We start from the raw sequence: 19,161 nt of genomic DNA, 5'->3' as shown, positions 1-19,161 counted from the left end.
ATAGTCTATCGGTATATACACGCGGTCAAAGATGCATTAATGCCTGCGCTTTGGAATTTGCACAGTTTGTCGGTGAGTCTGTTGGTGATTGTGAACTGCGCCAACATAGAACTCTAACAGTCCCACCCTCTGTCAAATACCGATGGACTTTATCCGTCTGTAGCGATGTCGGTGATTGTGGCATGTGTAATAAATATTTTGCAACTCTCGGTAAAATACCGACGAACGGTCTCTGTCTATAGAGACATCGGTGATTGTGACATATGCAGTAAATATTTTGCAACTCTCAGTAAAATACCGATTGAACATTATCTGTCTGTAGAGATGTCGGTGATTGTGCATTATACATGATAGATTATGTTTGTATTGTCTATTTATCCTCCTGTAAACACTTAAATTACAAATTACCCGCACAACACAATAACAACAGTGAACAATTATAAAATAAATATTTCGTGTTACAAAATATCATCCATAATATTACATTATAAAAAATGTTTTACATTTTTGTGTTGTGATAGTTAGTCTGATTTTTCTTCTTCTTCTTCTTCTTCTTCTTCTTCTTCTTCGTCAATTGAATCGTCATTAGCTCCATCACAATCTTCAATGTGGATATCATCATCATCTTCATCAATATTTACTTGTCCGCTAGAGCTCAGAACAATATTCAACTTCTCTGCGTCAATATCAACAAGACTATCATGAAAAACATGAAAATTTGAATTTTCTTCTAATTCAATTGAAAGAGCAACTCGATATGCTTCAACCAACTCACTAACTTGAAAAACTTCATCTCGCACACTTGTGTCTTCGTTCTCATCCTAAACAACCTTGACACAACCCTTGGGTTTCGTTTTTAAAACGGATAACCAATCAACTCTTGTTCGGTCCTTTCTAAAGGAAAGGGTGTATGTGTAATAAACTTATTGGCATTGCTTGCGAAAACAAAGACATCGTTTACGTTGCAAAGTCTAGTTTTTTAGATGATTTCGACCAGACCATAGTGAGGATCTACTCTGATTCCTCTGTCAGTGGTGTCATACCAATAGTATTTGAATAAAAACACTCTATTCTGCTCGTTATGATATTGCAATTCGACGACCTCTTCTAATTTACCATAGTAGTCAACTTCAAACTCACAACAAGTCGATCCCTTAAAATAAACACCGTTATTGTATGTCTTTCTTCCATGCCCGTATTCTTCAATATGAAACACATATCCATTAACAAAATACTCGTTGTAGCACTTAACTTTTCTTTCACGACCCAGGCTTAGTAAAGACAATGAAATAGCAGCACTCCTTCCCATTTGATAAACCTTGTATATCATGTACAACAATGAACAATAAATAAGAATTCTTTAATGACATGCAATAACTTTGCAAGAGATAACGAGTTTGTAATACTACTTACATGTGTTTTGCACTATATAGTAAATTGTTCATCTTGTAATCAAAATATTTGGGATTCAATTAGCTATGAGTTATTAGACAGTAAATATTGTCGATGTTGCCTCAAAAGTTGTTCAAAATTATATGAGTTTATGATATTACAATAGTATATTTTTAATAAATTTTAAGTAGTATATATACTTACTAAATAAAATGCCATAATTGTGTGCTTGTCTGAACTCTATTTCAGACAAATATCTTCCCTTTATTACATTTGTAGGTGTGGGTCGTCTAGGATTGGAGAATATTGACAAGTTCCCACTGGAAGACACTTAACCACCATCATTATGCTATGGAACATGATAGATTCTCGTTCTCAAATGACGTTCGAAATAGTACAAGATAAATGTTGAGATCTCTTCAACAATATAGGCATCGCATATTAAAGCCTCAATATGTGTCTTGTTCTTAACCTTTTTCTTAATATTGAACAAGTACCTGCAGGGAATTAATCAAATATTTTCAATTAAGAAAAACAATGAAAATACTTTTATATATGAATTACATTGCAATTGTAATATCTAACCTTTCAAATGGATACATCCATCTAAATTGGATTGGTCCTCCAACTTTTGCCTCAAACGGTAAATATATGAGTAGATGTTGCATTGAGTCAAAAAATAATGGAGGGAATATCATCTTAAGTTTGCATATTGTCTCGACGATATTTGTTTCAAGCCTCTCAATGTGATCAACATTCAACTTGCTGAAGCATATATCTCTAAAGAAATGATTGATCTCCGTGAGTGCATCTCATATCCCTTTTAGAAACAAATCACGATAAGCTAATGAAATGAGTGTTTGCATAAACACGTGGCAGTCATGACTCTTCATTCCATATAATCTGCATTCCTCCATATTAACCAACCTTGACATGTTCAAGGCATGTCCATGAGGAACACGCAAACTCTTAAGCCATTTGTAGACTAGTAGTTTTGTATTTTTCTCTAACACGAAGCTTACTCTGGATTTTGCGACCCATGACCCATCAAAAACCTACTCCATCTTTTTACGGATACAGAACAATGTTATATCAAATCTAGCTTTGATGTTGTCCTTTGTCTTTCCCTTCACATCCATGATGGTGTTGAAAATGTTGTCAAACACGTTCTTTTCTATGTGCATGACGTCAAGGTTATGGCAGAGGAAATTGGTCTTCCAATAAGGAAGCTCCTAAAACATACTTCGCTTTACCCAATTATAGGTCAAACCAAAACCAGGAAACTTCTGCTTACCTAATTAAAAATCAAATACAATGTCATCGTACTCTTAACAACATCATGCAATTCTTCACCAAAAAGATGTTGGGGTGCAACATCCTTTTCAACTCTGCCAACAAAGAAATCCTTTATGTTCTTTTTGTACCTGTGATTTGTTGGCAAGTAACAACAGTGGCAGTTAAAAAAAAAGTTTTACCTTTATTTGTTAGTGTGAATGCCTTGTTGTTTTCCATACAGTATGGATATGCTAGTTTTCCATGCATGCTCCAACCAGAAACCATTTCATAAGCTGGAAAATCATTGATAGTTTACATCAAAGCCGCCCTCATAACAAAATTATGTTTTCTTGATATATCATAAGTCAAAGCTCCGAAGGACCACAACTGTGTCAACTTATCAATCAACTGTCGAAGACAAACATCTATATTTCGGCCTGAACTGCTCGGACCAGGTATGACTGTAGAAACAAACATGAACTCCGATCTCATACACATTCCCAATGGCAAGTTATAAACCGTGTGTATGACCAGCCAATAAGAATAAGGAGCAACAAATGACCCGAATTGGTTGAATTCGCCTGTACACAACCCAAGATGCACGTTCATTGATTCAGCTGAAAAGTGAGGATGCACACTATTAAAGTGTTTCCATGCTTCGCCATCAGAAGGATGCACCATCACTCCATCAACCGCATCATGTGATTGGTGTCATGTCATGTGCTCAGTAGTCCTTTGTGACATGAATAACCTCTACAGTCTAGGTGTGATTGGGAAGTATTTAAGTTTTTTATATGCCACGAGAGTCTTTCCCCTGCTAGTTCTGGGTTTGTAATGGGAATGCTCACATGTCATGCACTCGATCAGCTCAGCATTTTCAAGGTAGTATAACATGTAGAAGTTAGGGCATATGTCAATTTTCTGGTATCCTAAACCGAGGGGTTTTATCATGGACTTAGCAACATAGAAGTTCTCTTTCAGCCTATTCCCTTCAGGTAAAACACTTCTCGCTCATTCAATAATTTTGTCATAACCGGCCTTACTCAACCTGTGATCTGACTTGATGGTGAACACATATGCTATGGCCGATAATTTATTGTGGTTCGTGCAGCCATTCCATAATGATTCGTTAGAATATTTCAACAAATAAAAAAAACCTTGTTGCATCTGTAGTAGGTTCTTCTTCTATGATTAGACATTGATGACATTACCTTGATTCATTCTCATTGCATACATAACCATATTCCTGTAAGGATTACTATTGTCGTTTACAAGTCCATGCACGTTACTAGCACTAGAATTTGACCCAACCACCCTTTCTACCATGCTCTCATTACGAACAAATAGTTCTTCGTGTGCATACCAACATATATAATCCTCCATGAACCCTTTGTGTAGAAGATGCATCATTACAACATCTGAATGTAGATACTTTTTATTTTTACACTTCCTTCATGAACACCTAATACCGCCTCCAGTAAAATTTCTGGGAATAGATGTTGTGAAATTAATAAAACCCTAAACTCCATTACAATAATCTATCATCCGCAATCCTTAAAGTGAATCTCAATACATCCTTAAACCATCATCCATGACTTCTATCGAACCTCTATAACATTATGATGACAACATGTATTAATTAACTATGTTAAGTAATTAAATTTGCAAAAATTTTGGTTTACCTCAAGATTATCCAACAAACTAATTAAAACTTCTCTTAAATATTCATTATTAATTATCAATGTCCATACAAATTTATACATATAGATTTACGGAAATTACAACTCCGCAATAGCATTGATAAAAATTAAAACGGACCCATTAAACAAGCTATTATATATTTCATCATAACACATATAATTTGGTAATTCAACAAAGTTTCAATAATTTACAAAAAAATACAATTTTATAAAATCTAAAACAAACCATAACAAGTATAAAATTATACATTCATACTACAAATTTGTTTGAGAAATAATAATAAAACATGCACAAACAATAATAAAATACATATACAAAAAAACAATAAAATAGAATAAAATTGACATTTAAATGTTAAAATTAAAAAAGATAGATTTACTTAAAAAAATAAAAAATCCACAATAAATCAGAACACGGATGCTATGACCATAAAAATTAAAGAAAGATGACTTGTGTTTAGAAGAAGGGGATATTTTTAGGGGAGGTGGTTGTTTGCAGTTTGGGAGGGGAGAGTTGAGATGGAGAAGAAGAAGGAGAAATAGAGGAGGAGAGAGTCAGCAGAGTGGTGATATATTAACTTTTACAGATAGAATCACCGACAGACTCCTTCTGTCGTTGATTCTGTCGATCATTCTGAAGGTGAATTGGTCAAGTCACTGTACGGAGATCCCGGTTTGAATCCCTCGATAATTTCGTCGGTAAAATCGCCCCTAAAAACTTCCATATCATCGAATTGTTTTTTTTTTAAAAAAAAATCTATGTATTCCATGTATAATTCAGTCGGTATATACCGACAACGTTAGTCCATCAGTATATACCGACTGAATTATCGATGGATTTGTAGCATCGGTAATTATAACCGTAATTTACCAATAGAATTATTCTGTTAGTAATTCCGTTGGGTTTAGACGATTTTCTAGTAATGGAATACGATTGTCACATATAACACTAATTCATATAATTTTATTACTGAATATTTTTTTCAAGTAGTTTTCCTTTGTAGGAGATTTATTACTAGTTTTATAAACTTAAAAAATTACCTAAACCAACAAGAAAATTCAAAAAGAAAAATAAAAAAAAACCTAAAAACTAGAAAAAAAATCCTAGATAAAGGTGAAAAATAATAAAAGAGTTCTAATTCATATAAGGAAAGAATTATAAATCATATAGGAAAATATAATAAATCATGAATAGTAGCTTGTGAGTTTTATTTTAAGGTACTTCTAAACTCTTATTGGCATAAAATTTTAACTCTAAAGGTAATAAAACCTTCAAAATTTTCTAGTAATATGTAACCTCGTCAGGTAAAAAATTATATCCATTACCATAAAGTTATGTTAGGAAAACAATATCTTGTATTATTTTTTTAATAAAAAAACTTTAAATTCAAATTTTGTGCAATATACTTATTTTGAATTATTTTTCTTTTAATAAAATGAAAGATGGTACCGTAAGTTTTCATTTAAGATGTGTATTGCATTTGTTTTTATTGAATATAAAAGAAGAAATATATCTCTAATACCAGATTATACCATTCGAAGGCCCATTAAATTGTTTAAAGGTTTATTTATTTATAGACGTTGAATTATATTTCAATTATATATTATTTCAATTAATTAATTTATAATTAAAATATCAAATTGTGTGATATAATCTTTAATAATTTTTTAAAAAAGTTAAGTACAATAAATTTTTTCAAATAAATATTTATACAGTATATTCTATATTTTATATATACATGGTTTTTTTTTAAATATCTTAATATGCATGAGTATATTGGATATTTTATATAATTTTTTTTTAAAATATTTTCTTATATAATTTCTTTTTTGTTTACTATAATGATATTATTTTTTTCATTCAAATTCAGTAGATAAAAAACTTTACAAATAGTTAATTGGGATAAATAAATAAATATATATTTAGGTTGGATAAGTGTGATATAAACAGAATTTAGTAAAAGTAAATAAATAATTAAAATCATAAATAATTTTGAACAAGTTCGGAAGTTGGGTTAATCGCATTGGGATCTAACTAAATCGTTTAATTATGCATAAGTCATCATATAAAACATTAAATTTATTAGCGCGTGAACATTAAATTTATTTATATTTAGGTTGGATAAGTGTGATATAAACAGAATTTAGTAAAAGTAAATAAATAATTAAAATTATAAATAATTTTGAACAAGTTCGGAAGTTGGGTTAATCGCATTGGAATCTAACTAAATCGTTTAATTATGCATAAGTCATCATATAAAACATTAAATTTATTAGCGTGTGAACATTAAATTTATTAGCGCGCGTGCATATATATATATATATATATATATATATATATATATATATATATATATATATATATTATGGTACAAAATATTGTTATAATCAAATAAAATTTTAAACAAATTGATGATAAAAATTGGACCACCTTGCAATGTGGCGTAAATGATTAGGCCAACATTATACGACATCTAAACATAATTTGCCTATGTAGTTTTGAGAAAAGCATATTTATGATCTTTTACGATTATAAAGTTTTTCATTAATGATTCACCTCACAACTCTTTTAATGTAAAATCGATAAAGTGAAATATTTTAAGTTATATATAAATACCTTTATAAAAGTGAATTATTCTATAATATTTAAAGTGTATTTCTAATAAACAGGTATTTCCCTGCAACATAGACAAAATGACTAGTTTATACTATTTTTTTGGGCTTGCGCTTCGCGAGGATAGAATAAAAAGCTAATAATTACATAAAACAATATTAATGATGTTATTTTTGTCTACATGCAATGAAAATATTTAAAATGAAAATTAAAATCTCAACTACTCTATTAGATTAAATTTATCAAGCATCATAAGCATTAATAAATAAATAAAAAGTCGGCGCAACTTGTTTGACATAGCAGGTCAAAAGTGAACTGACCACCTTGTTCAAATGGTGACTTTGTTAAAAAAAAAAATCTCACACCACTATCATTTTAACCTTATTTAACTCTAGCTTAAATGTGAAACAATAAACTACCAAAGTACTAAATTGAAAAAAAAATTGAAGGAGTTAAATGAAAAGATCATCACACGTTATATTGACATGGATTAATATGTAAAATTTGCAACTCGAGTAATGAACACGAGCATAATAAGCTACACTGGTTGGATAATCTATCTTTCTTTTTATTTTTCTTATTCTCTTCCCGTGATTGAGTCTTGATTGGCCACATATTAGATTGAATCTAGAAGTTAATATGATAAAATTTAGAAGCTGGATCATGGACATGATTTCAATTAGACATAATGTTTTCAAGCTTAGTGATTAAAAAAATGATTGAATTACATTTTTTTTATTTTAAGTTAAATAAAAAAACATTCATGATAACAAGGGTTAAACTGTATTTTAAAAAACAAATTAGGGAAAAATGCATTAAACAAAAAAAAAAAAAAAGCTCTACATTTATGTTTTAACCCGTCAAATTTACGATCCATGTCAAGGACCCAATAGGGTCTGATAAATCTTTTTCTGAAATTTATTTTGCACTTGAACAAAAAATTAAAAAATTGCAAAAAAAAAGTCTTACAAAGATCCCATTCCCATGCCCTAATTTTTTTGATAAAAAATAAATAGACGATGTGTCATATGTTTACCTAGATTCTAGCCACCACAGCGATGGTTAAAAAATCAGAGCAAATCTAATTTTTCCTTAAAATCCTATTTTAACAAAATAAAAACTCACAAACTCCTTCAGAATACCTAGAAACCAATTAATCAAACCGGTTAGATTTGTCTCCCTCGACTTTAATATATTATTTTAGGTAATATTAAAGTTTTAAACAATCACCGTCAATTTTTTTTCATCAAATAAAACTCATGGACACAAATATTAACCAATTTGTTAGCCGAAATATGTGAAAACAATGATTTTTTCTCTCTATGCCAGAATCCGGTAAAACTTTCTCTCTTCTTAAAAAAAACTAGAGACTAAATTACACTTTTCATACCAACTTTAAGCACCCAAATTTGAAGTTGATCTTTTTTTTTTAATTTTGTCCCTAGCCAACAAATTTGAAGCAATTGGCTACTAATTTTGCATTTAAAGGACATAATCAATGAAAAAAAAGTTAAGAGGTAAAAATGAAAAAAAAATAAAAACATTTTTCTGATCACAGTATATTGTGAGTGTGAACATTATTTGACAGAGTTATATGCTCTGTCCTTCCGTTTTAGTTTATTTTGTCTATATAAATTGAAAGCATTTGTCTTTATGCATCACAAATTGACATTCCTTTCAACCTGTCGTTGTCAGACGAAAAATATTCGTTTTCAAACCTTAAGATTGCCAAGTGAATCAACATAATGACATGAATATAAAACAAATGTGTTAATGGATCAAAATATCAATCATTAATATTTCACAATTTATTTTAAGAAATAAAACATAAATTAGTTCATCTTGCCACATGGGCACATAAAAAAGTAAAAAAATACCTACAATTCTAAACAAAAATAAAAACAAAAACTTAAACCTTCTAATTATAATTTCATAAATGTATTTTAATCAAATTTATTGAAAGTTATCACAAGTCTTAGTTTAAAATTTATATTTAATATCTTCTGTCAAGACATAAGAGCTAAAAAGACAAATAACTATCTCTAATATCACATCAATTTACATTAAAATCTTTTAAGCTGCTTAAAAACTTAATAATATAAGAATTGAATTATGTATCATTTACACCCTTAATAGTTTTTAATGAGGCCTTCTATAAATAAATTATGATATCAAGGGATAGAATTTATATTATTGCTTTCAAAAATTAAAAATAAAATTAAATAAACCTTTAATTATGTTATCAAAAGGAAAACACTTTGATAAGTTTTGAAAAGAAATAATTGCTTTCTTCAAAATAGAAGCATATTAAACCAAACCTCTAGTATTTGGCTCACTAAGGCATGGGAAACCTTTAAGGATATGCGTTTGAGCAATAAAATGATCAGTTGGCAGCATAAGGGCACAAGAAAATGACCCTAAACATGAATAGATTGTGTATCATCTTAAAAAATGTAATAATAGATGTTAAAGAATGAGAAACATTGATAGAGAAATTATATGTGCCTTTGTATTTCACTTGTGTTAAGTTATGTTGTTATATATTACTAGTTAATATTTATATAATCTGAAAAATAGATTTAATTAAATATACACTTTCAAATTTTTTTTATTATATTGGCAAATGAAAATTAGCATTGACTAAATTTAATCTACATTAGATGCTATAAAAAAACAGTTAAAGACCAAACTTTGGTTGATTTCTTAGCAAATCACTCATGCATCAATATCGACCATATATTAGAACATGGTATCAACATTATCATGATAAAGCCTATTCCATGTTAGTTATAGTGTAATGGTGGTCATAATATCTATAGTTTTTTTCACTTAATTTTCCTTGTATAAATAATCAACTGAATATGAAGCTTTAATATTAGGCATAAAAATAATCTTAAAGTTAGAAGAAAATTAGTTATAGTGATATAAGATTCAATACTTATTATCAACCAACTAGTTGAACAATATATAGTTGCACAATATAGGTGTGAACACTTTACCCTAACTCTATACCATATTATGGCCACAACCTTCTTAAAAGGTTTTATTATCTAATTTGTTTTTTTAGTGAGAGCAAATAATGAAAAAGCTATTGACTTAGCTCAACATGAATCAATATATCATATGATATTTAATAATCAAGGTATTATCCTTGTGAAAATTATCGATTGATAAGTTATAATTGATGTCACACCTGACATTGCTACAACTGCTCTATTGTTAAGTTTTTATTGAGAAGGGGAAAAGGTCTAAAAAATATATGAGATGTAAAAGAGTCGTTACCTAGTATTATGGTCACCAAAAACCCTAAGGTAAGTCCTAACTTAATGAATTTCAATTTTAAGAAAATTTCCCCCTTTCCTTTGAGTTCTTTCAAGTCTAAGAAAGAGAGATTTTAGAGGTTTTCAAGAAAATAGAACTCAACATCCATTTGATTGATGTTATCAAGCAAATTCCCAAGTATATCAAATTTTTGAAGGAGTTGTGTACTACCAAAAGAGCTTACAAGCTAAAAGGCTACAAAACATTAAGTATGGGTGAAGTTGTATCTGCTGTTGCTAAAAAGAATCTACCTTTAAAGCAAAAAGACCAAGGTGCATTTATATCCAATGTGTTATTGGTAATGCTAGTTTTAAAAAGGCCTTATGCGATTTGGGTGCATCCATTAGTGTTATGCCTAAACATGTATATGATTCTCTTAGTTTTGAGCCTTTGATTAAAACTAGTATTGTAATATAACTTACGGATCGTAGTTTTGTTTATTCACTTAGTGTGATAGAAGATGTCCTATGATAGTTTGGTTATTCCATGTGACTTTTATATTCTTGATATGGAACATGATTCTTATGATTTCTCAAACAACAACAGTCTTATATTATTTGGAAGACCATTCTTGAAGACTGCCAATACTAAAATTGATTGTGGTAAGGATACTTTGTCTATGAAAGTAGGAGATGAAATGATTGAATTTAATTTTCATGATGCAATGAAATATCCTTATAACAATGTTTATTCTATCATGTGTTATGACCAAGTTGATAAGTGTGTGCAATAAGTTTTTGATTTTGATTGCGATGACAGATTAAGCATGACTTTGAGATATGGTTATGATTTTACCGAGATAGAAGATATAAAGAGACACCTATGTGTTCCCCAAAAAATTCAAGAATCAGCCTTGGCTTTGCAAACCACCCCCTGTGGTAATGTCTTTGTTGATTTAGTAGTTTTACATAAAAAGCTTTTGTCATCTATTTTACAAGCACCCGAGTTAGAATTGAAACCTTTGCTTGATAAATTGAAGTATGTATTCATTGGCGACAACAATACACTTCCAGTTATCGTAGCAAAATGTTTGACAAGTGCGCACGAGAAAAAAATTATGAAGTTGTTGTGCGATCACAAAATAGTCATTGGATGAACTTTAGCCAACATCAAGGGCATTAGTCCCTCGATGTGTATGCATCACATACTAATAGAGGACAATGTGAAACCAATAAGGAAAATGCAAAGGAGGTTGAACCCACCTATGATGGAGGTAGTGAAAGCTAAAATTTTAAAACTATTAGATGCTGGAGTCATTTACCCCATCACGGATAGTAAATGAGTGGCACCAATCCATGTGGTGCCTAAAAAGACTAGAATCACATTGGTAAAGAAAAAAAATGATGAACTTATTCCTATGTGTATCTCGAGTGGTTAGAGAATGTGTGTTGATTATAGAAAGCTTAATCTTTCTAAATGAAAAGATCACTTTTGATTACCATTCATGGGCCAAATGCTTGATCGTTTAGCAGGTAAGTCTTTTTATTACTTTCTTGATGGATATAGTGGATATAATCAGATTGTTATTAATCTTGAGAATCAACAAAAGACTATATTTACATGTTCATTTGGTACATATGCAAATAGAAGAATGCCCTTTGGTCTCTGTAATGCACCCGTAACTTTTCAAATATACATGATGAGTATTTTTTATAACTATATTGAAAGAATAATTAAGGTTTTCATGGATGATTTCACGGTGTATGGTGATTCTTTTGATAAGTGTTTAGAAAGTTTACCTTTAGTCTTAGAAAGATGCATTGAAACTAATCTTTTCTTACCCCTCATGCGTGAAGGAAGTTCGTTCTTTTTTTGGCCATGCAGGTTTCTATTGACATTTTATCAAAAATTTCTTAAAGATTACAGCACTCTTGTGCAAATTATTAGCCAAGGAAGTGGATTTGTGTTTAATCAAGCATGTAAGTATGCCCATGATGAGCTTAAGAGGTGTGTCACATTTGCCACTATCATACAACCACCAAATTGAGACGAACCTTTCGAGATAATATATGATGCAAGTGACTACACGGTAAGGGTTATGCTTGGACAAAGAATAGGGAAGAATTTGCATGTTATCGCATATGCCTCCACATGTTGGACGAGCGTAATACAATTATCATACAACTAAAAAGAAACTTTTTACAGTGGTGTTTTGCTCTAAAAAAATTCAGGTCATATTTACTTGGTACAGAAGTTATTTTTACTAACCATGCAGCTTTGAGGTATCTTTTGAAGAAAAAAAGTCCAAACCGAGATTAATTAGGTAGATCTTGCTTTTACAAGAATTTGATCTTGATATCAAAGACAGAAAGAATGTCGAAAACCATATGGCTGATCACTTGAGTTGATTAAGGACCACTGATATACGAACCGAAACAATAAAAGAGACATTCCATAAGAGCAACATATGTGTTACATTCCTCTAAAAGATCATGGTATGCTGATTTGGTGAACTATTTAGTCACTAAAAAATTCCTCCAAGTTTGTCTAAATTCTAAAAAGACAAGTTACGAGCTGATGTTAAATACTATTTTTGGGACACTTCTTATCTGTGAAAATTTTGTGCGGATCAAATAATTAGAAGATGCGTACTATAAGATGAATTTCATTCCATTCTCACTTTTTATCATTCTTATTCTTGTGGTAGGCATTTTGTAGTGAAAAGAATGACCCACAAGGTACTTAAAAGTGGTCTCTATTGACCTTCTATTTTTAAGGATGCATTTATTTTTGCAAATCATGTGAAAAATACCAAAGAACAGGTAATATCACTCATAAAAATAAAATGCTTTTAACAAATATTGTTGTAAGTGAAATTTTTATGTTTGGGGTATTGATTTTATGGGTCTATTTCCTTCTTTTTTGGTAATCTTTACTTTATACATTGGGATTCACATAATCTTCTTGAAAGGAAATTTTATTTTTCATAAAGTATAAAGCAAATAAATTGTATCCTTCTTGAAATATCTTGAGGGATTTGTTCTTGAATAATTAGGAGTTTTTTTTAGAGAAGATGGATAAGAAGATAATTAATTGAGAATTAATAAAAGAACTATAACTTAATTTATAGTTAGCATAACTTCAAATTTTATTCCTAGAAATTAAAATACGTTTTGTTTAAAATAAGTTGATTGGCTGACATGTTAGATATTTAAGAGTATAGTCAATATTTTTATAAAAAACATTCTCATTTAGCCACATCACTAATGGCCGATTCCATTGATTGATTTCAATACTAATATTATGGGAAAATATTTTTTTGTTCAGTTTAGAAATAAAAGAATATGAAGGGTCATTATTTAGATAAAAAATAAATATCCACATATTGATTTGATAAGAACAATGATAGTTTACTGCTAAATAGAAAAAGGAATTATGGAATCGATCATGAATAGTGGAATCTACCAGGTTTAAAGAGACTTAATTGACCAGGATAGTTAGGATGAAGTCGATCAAAAGTCATGATTAATCAAAGAAAAGCAATCGATCATAGAAATAAGAGTTCATGTTGTCAACCAGAAGGTTCAATTCAACTTAGAAGTGGGGGTTCTTAACAAATTAGAACTAATCAGTATTGTAGATTAGTTAGAATTCATATGGTTATCGTTAAGGAGATACATATTATTTTAGATTATGTTAAGATTTAATGTGTAAACTTCTTATCTAATAAAAGTAATTTATATAGAACTAGAATTAGATGTTTATGTAACATTTTACTTTGTACCATTATAAATATACCATTTAGTTACTAGAAGAAATTGTTGTCCTATGAATATGGTTTCAAGAAGTCAATTCAATTTTATCTTCTTCTTTTTTTATTCAGTTTTTTCTTTTATTTACAATTTTATTTATAGATTTATCTATCGTTATTTCTTTTTTTTTCTCTTTACATGTCTTTTTTTAATGTTGCTTGGGATAAATATGTTTTTACTTTACTTGCCTCCACTCAAGATTTAGTTTCTAGTTGTAGTTTCTTCTTAATAGAAGATAGAAATGAAGGATAAGTAGCTTAATTGGTTAAATTATTGATGGTTGGTCAGTTCATTAGTCAACAATCGATCGTATAATTATCTATGAGATCAATAACAATATCTAATATTCTACTTGCTTAGACTTAAACTCTATTTGACATTGCGGTCCATCCATGTTTTTGAAAAAATTTGACTATTTTTTTTAGCCTTTAATTAATTATTTTTATGTGTTTTTAAAATCATTTTAATGTATTAATATCAAAAATAAATTAAAAAAATTAATAAACTTTCAAAAAAAAACATTTTAAAAAACAGTATCAAAATATCCACTTAGCCACCATCAACTTGCACACATTATACTTGGTATCAATGTATCTATAGGTCACAATATATATATATATACACTCTATATTGTTAATTATCTAGTTGAATATATAATTGTTCTTTAAATTATTGATTTGAGTGTTTAGAAGCAAATCCGGAAAAAATATGAAGTCCCAATTTCATAGAATAAAAGCTGAGGCCTGGAATCGTGATTCCTCTGCGCTGTAAGCATTGGCAACATCACACAAACACACACATATATAGAGTCAAAGCTGCTGACCATCTTGGTTTTTGCAGGTCTCAAGAGTCAAAGGATCTTAGTCCTAGAGCACTAAAAACCTACAAGCTCGAACACCTTATTGCCATATGTAAATATTTTACTCTATACTAATATGTTGGCGTGCCTCATTCATGAATAGATCCTCATACAAATTATTATTCAATGGGTAAGTGGGGAGAAACTTTGGATAGAGGAGGAGCGTCTTCTTCCTCCTCCTCCTCCTCCTCTTCTTCTTCGTATATATTAAAAACCAACCAGCCTGGAGTGGTCCAGCCTCTCACACGTGATGACGCTCCTCCCTGCAATTATTTCCACCACCATCATCAATGCTTTCTTTGGCTTCTATAACTTTGGCCCCCAATTAGCTAGCCAAAAAGCTTCCAATCCTCCAAATCTCTTGTATCAAAGTTGTGGGTCCTTCGTTAATATTACAATTATGATGTATTGCCAAATGTGTGAAAGTGTGGTGACAGTGTTCTGCCATTCCTTGCTCGCCTTTTCTCTTGTTTTCTATTTCCTTGAGAAAAAGGATCTCTCCGTTCTATCAAAATCTATGATGGCCCCCGTTCGAGGGAAGAGCTGTGTTCCGTTTGGTCAGCCCCAGCTTCTTGGTAGGGTCTCAACTCTCATGGAAACAAGGTTATCAATTTTATTTTGATAGGTATTTTGTTTTTTTAATTGGAATGAAATATTTCAATTTTAGAGTGTTTTGATGTACCGTTTTAAAGTTGTATTGTATATATATATATATATATATATATATATATATATATATATATATATATATATATATTCAACAAATATAATTCAAATTCAAGATAAATTAATTATAAATTATGTAATACAAACACAATGCCAAACAAATATAATTTTAAATTTTAAAATATTTCTAAATAGTCAAGATTAAATAGATCTTTAACTTAAAGTAATTCAACTTAAACAAAATGTTAAAATATTATGAAAGTAAAATGTTTTAACACAAATATATTAAATATAAAGTTAGGTCAATGTTATCAAGGCTAATGGAATCTAAAACATCCATTGTTTTGCTCAAATTCCTACAAAGTATAAATATGAAAAAAAACAACTTGAATATAAACCATATATATTAGTGATAAATCTAATTTTAAAAAATTAATATCATTGTTAATGAAAATAGTAATAATAATTTTTAATATTATTATTAATATCATTGTTATTGAAAATAGCAATGAAAAAGAGCTTTTTATAATTAGGTTATTTAATTAATTAAATTGAACAAGATTCAATTTGATTTAATGACTTTTTAAGAGCGGAACGGAACATGTGCAATGTAACCGGAACGTTTCGGGCGGAATTTAGCTGAAAAATTCGGAACGGACTGAGATTTAAAATGAGATGAAATTTGTTCCGTTTTTTTAATTAGTATGGAATGTTTCGGCCATTCCGAACGAAACGGAACGAAATCGACAACCTTGGTTAGAAAAGTCAAAACTTGAGGGTTTTGGATGGTTTCTTACACTATATATTTCATAATTTTAAATGTATTAGTCTTTCTTAGTTATAGTGTATAATTATTAAGATTAATCAACAATCACCTTCCATTTTGCTGAGTCAAGAGAGAAGAAATATATTTTTTTTCTCGGTCGTGATTTAGTGTTGATCTGATCTAGTGAATGCCTTACTACTTTTTATACACATTCTCTTTTTTTTTTAGCATCAAAGAAATTGTTTTAGCAATCACTTGACTATTTGTTTTTGCGCTTTATAAGTATTTTTAAAAATATTTAAATATTTTATTTTTTTTGTTTCAAATTAATATGTTTTTGGTATTTTTAAATCATTTTTATGCGCTGATATTAAAAATAATTTTTTAAAAATATAAAAAATATTATTTTAATATATTTTTTAGTGAAAAGTATTTTAAAAAATAACTGCAACCACACTCCTAAATATACTTATTTAGATATTGTTTATTGGAAAAATAATAAGGAATCAACCATTATTAAGTATCATATCAACTTCTATATTAATAAAAAAAAAACATTATTTCTCGTATAATCTTAACCACGCATCAATTTGGTATATTATAAGGTATTTAATAAATTCTTCTAGTGATTGATTTCCAACTTTAAACTCATAAATACAGCTAAGAAAGGAAATAAAATTCTTTAATCTTCACGCCAACCCTTTAGATTTACCATCATTCTTGAGCATAGATGATTAGGAACTAATGCAATGTGTTAGAAATGTCTAAATGCAATTAAGTTTTTTTTTATTTTTTCCTGAGAAAACAATAACGATTCTCTCCATGATGAATGAAGTAGGCAAGCCCTCTTGCTTTCACGATGAATGTGTTCATGAACATGCATGTATTCTCTCCATATTTCCATACACTAGTCTCGCTCCCATATTTGTAATTGCCAAGAGTTAGCTGGGTCAAAGAACGCGATTGTTGAAATCATATTTTTAAAAAATTTAAATTTTTTTATACTTAAAATTTATTTATTTATTAATATTTTTGAATTGTTTTGATATGCTGATATGAAAAATAAAAAAATACTATTTTAATATATTTTCAAACAAAAAACACTTTAAAAAACAATTATCACTACACTTTCATACACCCTCTTGACTTTCTACCGAGATAGTTTTTTTTCTTTTCCTTTCCATTCTTATTCACAAAGGATTATTTCCAAAACTATTTAAGCCAAAACCAAATCTCTAAGGTATCTTCCTGTTTTAAAATAATACTCTTTATTTTTTAGCTATATATCTTTTTATTTTTGTGTTTTAAAAGTATTTTAAAAAAAATTTAAAATTTTTTAATTTTTTTCTTTACTTCAAATTAATATTTTTTGGTTTTTTAGATCATTTTGATGCGTTGATATCAAAAATAATTTTAAAAAATAAAAAATACTATTTTAATGTATTTCAAAATAAAAAACACTTTAAAAAATAATCGTAATTACACTTCTAAACACCCCTATATCTACCACTTTCCTTCTAGATAGCGAGACCAGAGTCCAATTTAAATTTATATGTATATATATATATATATATATATATATATATATATATATTCAACCTTGAGATAATAAAATGAGATTCAATTTCATTTACCACTCTTTAACATTCTTTTTTTAAAAAATAAAATTTTTGCAGCAATCACATGCTCACTCAATTGGACCTACGTCAATAAACAAATTTTTTTAAAAAAACTATACAATCATCACATGCCAACATTAAATTAGAACCCACATTAATAAACACGTTAGAAAAAAACTCTTTAGCTAAAAGTCTTTGACTATCCGCATAAAAAAACAAAATAGTAACATTAAAAAATAACTTATTTTTGGTTAAAACAACTAAACATTAAAAAATAACTTATTTTTTATAAAAATATTTTTTTCTCTGACAGCTTATTTTTCGAGAACAAAAACCTAATATCTTAATTATAAGAGTCCTTGTTTCTTCTGTGTTCTCTAATTTTTCTGGGAACACTCACATAATTGTGTGTGTTTACTCATCTATTCATAATTAATCACTCTTGCAAACTTAGAGTGATGGAATGCAAATATTTTTGATATATATCATCCCTAATTTTTATTTTTCTATTTTATCCGACACATATATAGCATCAAATATAACTATTTAACAAAATAATAATGAGATATAATTAATGATATGACCTATGCAAGCGATGGAAAATCATATTTGGTTTTTGATTTAATGTTTATTAATGCATAGTTTTATGCTAACAAATATGAATTTCAATCAAATTATTGGATTGGAATGATATTTTATCAAAAGATTTCAAAAGCCTTATTTTATATACAGTTAAAATGTCATAGTGATCGGACATCAAAAAAGTTATTGTGTAAAAATAATATTAGTTTATTTGTTGATTTAGAATTTTTATTTTATTTTATTATAACTCTTTTATTATTTTTCAATCTTATTTAGGATTGTTTTATCTATTATAAATAAGGTTATTTAACTTGTATTTTAACCTTTTAATAGATTTGATTTCATAACAATATTTGTGTGTGTGTGTGTGTGTGAGGAAATCTCATACTTCTTGGTTCTTTAATAACTTCTTTTAGAGTTATCAAAAATCAATTATCTTTGTAGCGTTTTTTCTTATATTTCTTGTTCACAATTCTCTATAATAATTGGATGGGGGTTTTCATTCTAATAATTTTGATATCTCGGTTTAAGTAATTATTGTGTCAAGCTTTTATCAATAAAATCTGATTTTAGCTTTCTTGAGATTGCTCTTTCTTACATGTAAGTTCAAGGGTT

Source organism: Populus nigra, chromosome 14, assembly GCF_951802175.1.
Source record: "Populus nigra chromosome 14, ddPopNigr1.1, whole genome shotgun sequence".
Lineage (NCBI taxonomy): Eukaryota > Viridiplantae > Streptophyta > Magnoliopsida > Malpighiales > Salicaceae > Populus > Populus nigra.
Note: the sequence above shows the minus strand (reverse complement) of the source record.